This window comes from Corythoichthys intestinalis, chromosome 18 (assembly GCF_030265065.1).
Source record: "Corythoichthys intestinalis isolate RoL2023-P3 chromosome 18, ASM3026506v1, whole genome shotgun sequence".
Lineage (NCBI taxonomy): Eukaryota > Metazoa > Chordata > Actinopteri > Syngnathiformes > Syngnathidae > Corythoichthys > Corythoichthys intestinalis.
In genome coordinates, this window is record NC_080412.1 from 30,874,771 (window position 1) to 30,879,267 (window position 4,497).

Genomic DNA, 4,497 nt, shown 5'->3' on the forward strand with positions numbered 1-4,497 from the left:
TTGGCACTATCTCTCCTGGCCCAGTTTTATTTAATTGAACGTATACAGCAATATTCTCAAAAACACAATGTTTCCTAAAATACCGGTACTTGATTTTTTAATATTCTTAGAACAGATATATACTGTATGACCAAAGAAAATGTTGTAAAAGGAATTAAAAAAATTAATATAAGTTAATATACACGCATTTAAAAAAAATAATAATAATAACTTGAACATAAAAAATAATTTCAGATAAACAGAAATCATAAGTTTTGCAGTAGTAATAAATGGAAATGCTGATCGATATTTTTTATAAAATTAAATGTTCGATACAAACTATATATTTTCAGAAATATTGCATAGTACATTGTCAACTAAAGGTAAAAGTCCTGTCATTTCTAATAGACCACAAAGGGGAGCTGTGCCTTTTTGTACCGGAAAGAGCCTGGAGTCGTTTTGGTTAGCACGCCTACTGTGTCGTAATTTACATTCATTCTATTGTATCTTGCATTTAGCATGTTTCAGGTAGTGCATTATGCAAAAAGCAAATGCACTCCCCTTTATTTAAAGCCTTTGAAAGTGAGCATGAGGAACGAACATACTGCACGACTCGAGTACCCCTGTTCTGTGCAATGCGTTGTCAAGGTAAAAAATGTTGTTCGCTCTAAAATTGCACGTTCAATGTTCTTAGTGGAAATTGAGTTTTCAAGTTGACACGATTTGCGAAAAGGTGGCGTTCCCATACCGGGAGTCGAACCCGGGCCGCCTGGGTGAAAACCAGGAATCCTAACCGCTAGACCATATGGGACCTGCATAAATTGACGAAACTGTGGTTTATATTCGGTGCAATTTTGGTTAAGAAAAAAACTAATGTTATGCCAAAGGTGCGGGGTGTTTTCTGTGCAAATGAAGAAAAAACATTTTAATTGTATACAATTGTACAAACTGCAAATGAGCAAATTAATATAGTTTGTTTGATTGTTGTAGTTCTAAAACTGTTTTTAAGCCATATTAGGTCAAATGTTAAGCTAACCGAGCTCAATTGTTCAAGAAAACACCCCGAACAGCCCTAAAGTAGAGACTTGGAAGTAAGTTTCACATTGGGCACAGTACAATTTAAAGTATTTTGTCAGTTAGTGAATTATAAAATTGTGCTAACCTTGCAGAAAATATCCACTTTGGATTGAAGAAGAGAAAAGTTGATGTTATCTAGAATAGAATAAAAAGAACACGTAAATTCTTTTTATTCTCTTAAATGAACAGGATAAATGACACACAATTCAGGAATAAAAAAGAACGCAATCAGTTAAGCTAAGTATTTAGTCATTAATGAACAATTCATAGCAGGATCCATGTTCCTAGTGTGCCCCAAGGTGCCCCCCAGAAGATTCCGTCTTGACCTCTGAGGCATACCCTTTTTGGTATTTTAAAATGTGAATATTGGCAGGTTGATGCCAGCTGACATGTTAACACTTTATGTGGCTCACAAGAAAGTGGAAAGTTACTAGGCGTCTGTTGTATGTAGTTATCTGCTTACAATAGGGTGACCAAACGTCCTCTTTTGCCCGGACATGTCCTCTTATTACGTGCCCTCTGGAGGGTCAGGCCGGGTTTCATAAAGTCATCGTCCGATTTTTATGATTTTTCACGGGACCAATTTGAAGAGAATCCCTCCGGCCGCTAGGGGGCAGCGCCTCCCTGCGTTGACAAGGCTCCTACTAGTAGGGGCGGGAGAAGGAATAGATCTTCTTCTTTTTTGTTGGCAGTTTACCCTTTGTTTCATGGGGAATTACCACTATCTACTGACGGTTTGGCGAGAGATCATACTACAGTAAGGAGTTCAATAAGGAGTTCTAAAAGATGTGGCTCCATACACCTTTCTGTAAATTTATCTACTGTTAATGTCGATCACGTGCCTTCTGTTGTATATTGGGTTATATGTGTACACAGAGATGCAGTATATTGTATGAGTCTCGTAATTGTTCTGCGTTAGTTTATTTGGTTGAATGCTAGCATTACATTCTAAATACCAGTGTTTCTTATGAGTTTTTTTTAACGATAAATACGTTTACAATGGCAAATGTTGACTTCTGTTGGAGATTTATACTGGTGTAATCTGTAAAATCCCGTTTGGTGTCGCATCTTTGCGCTGCCGATGATTGTAAACTTTTATAGCAAAGTCTGATTTTGCCTCGACTCCCGTACTCGCAAACAGGGTAGCAATCAGTGAACTCAGTCGCGCTAGGCATTATGGGCAATGTAGTTTAGAACTGCTGCGTTTGGAAACATGTTTATTGTTTGCGTACAATCGAGAACTTTGAATGAGAATAAAAATTGAGTGGGAATAATAATTTGTCAACGACAATTGGCGTGATAGTAATTTAAAAAATTGTTGAGTTGGCACATAGCCTACTGTGTGTGTGTGTGTGTGTGTGTGTGTGTGTGTGTGTGTGTGTGTGTGTGTGTGTGTGTGTGTGTGTGTGTGTATTGACTGGACTACATTTCCATGGGTCTGCATTATACATATAGTTTTTAATCATTATTCGTTTTTTTTTTTTTTTTTTTTTTTTTTGAGTATTTTTTAGGGAAGAATAAAGCCTGTTGAGTAATAAAAAAAAAAAGTGGGTGATATAGGCATCTTTGAGTGCTCTTCGAGTAAAATTCAAGTATCTCGAGGTAGGGCCGAGTGTCCTCGTTTTTGGAAATCAAAATATGGTCACCCTAGCTTACAATAACCTTGGGAGAAAAATTTATTTCAGTCGCCCAGTGAATAACACATTATGGAAATGAATTGGCCAAGTAAAATGAACAATTGTGTGTTCCCTTGAGTCGTATAAACAAAGGGAAACATTTTCTGATTATCATTCAAGAAAACAATTTTCAGAAGTTAAAAATTTAGCACGGTTCTCAACTACTAGCACACCAAAAACAGTAATTTAGCCTAAATTACTGCTATCGGTGCGCTAGCGGGCGCAAAGAAATGTGGGTAATTGCTTTTGGCTGCCGCCAGGAGTTTTTAGTGGGGTGAATAATTGTTTTGATTGGTTAATGATGATAAAACATCTCCAAGATCGTGCATGTGATTTGCAGAATGAACTAGTTTTGGACAAAAAACACTGTAAACAGTACAGTTCAGTAAGTTAAAAGCTTGCCGGCCGCGGCTGCTGAACATCAGGTTGGAGAGCAGCCCCTCAAAATCACAATAACCTTGAGCCTCAGTGTTGTTGACTCACTCCAAAATAAATAGATAAATAAATAAAGAAAAGAAAATCCATCCTCCTTTCTTTCCCAGACCTGTCGTCTCCGGAGGCGAGCTTATCTAAATAGAATTGATCGGCCCCAGAGATCATTCATCACACCGGGCTCGGCAAGACGGAGAGAGGAAGGCCCGATTTGAAGGATTTGAATTTTTCCAGCAGATGTCACGGAGGTGAGCTACACACATCGATTGGAATGGAAATAGCTTCGCGTGTGTACGTTTGTCTGTGTACGTGGCGAGAAAGAAAACAATTTATGCAAATGAGCTGTTCATTACTTGAAATGACATTTATATGAACTCGTGTTTGTTCTGTTCTGTTTACTGTGTCGTCACGCTAACAGGAAAGCAAGAGATGAGAGCCAAAAGGACGACAGGCGAGGTGTTTGATGACATTTTCCTTTATTAGCTGCTGAGCAGCTGTGAGCATCTCAGTCCTCTGTCTTTGTGTGTTTGCGCTCCTAATTTGTTGGCCTGATCCCATATATGGTCCGATTTTCATCATGTTTTTGGCGCTGCAGGACAAACAACAGGGTTTCTCCTATCTTCCAAAGTCCAAGAAAGAATGATGAACAGCCCTCACAAACTTGATCTTTTTTTTTTTACCCTTAAAGGGCACTCGTTTAAAGGCACTATATGGAGTTTGTCACTTTTTTACTCGCGACTCCCACCTCCGGCCTAAATTGTAACTGTACTCCGTGCATGGCACGCATGCTTGTACGAGCATGAATATAATGCAACGAGCGTTTGGCCCATCAAATCAGCAACAGAAACACAAAACCATTTAGTAATAAGTCATAAGAGGGTTAAAAAAGTGATTTTGCCAAGCAAAGTATAGGCGAAGGAATGGAACTTTTTTGTTTTTAATTACTAAAAGTAGTCACTTGCTCTATGAAGGCTTAAAAGGCTTAAATGTCAGCTTATTATCTCTGTCTACTGTAGTGACCACTGTGCCTAAAGGGTTAATAATATTTGCGACTATATGAATTGCTTTAACCACCCACCACTGCTGTAGATTTCTACCAAATCCCCCCATTTACATCCCGTTTTAAACATCAAGGTGACAATAGATCAGCCATCGAGATTCCGTCCCTGGGTGGGACCATCAAATGACATGCCTGGCTTTTTCTGGGCATCTGGGTTAAAGATCGCCCGGTGGCGAACACTCAGACGGATTGACTGAATGGTAAAATGCATGATAAATATGCAGTAATGAAACTCATGAAATATTCATTGCCTTGCCTCCTCCTCCGCTTCCT

At 38.7% G+C, this 4,497-nt stretch overlaps 1 non-coding gene across 1 annotated transcript; it reads right to left on the bottom strand.

The window, feature by feature from the left end:
* Positions 1 to 718: 718 nt before the first annotated feature.
* On the bottom strand, positions 719 to 790 carry trnae-uuc (transfer RNA glutamic acid (anticodon UUC)). The gene has a single exon. It is a non-coding gene; the product is annotated as a tRNA-Glu (tRNA).
* Positions 791 to 4,497: the final 3,707 nt, after the last annotated feature.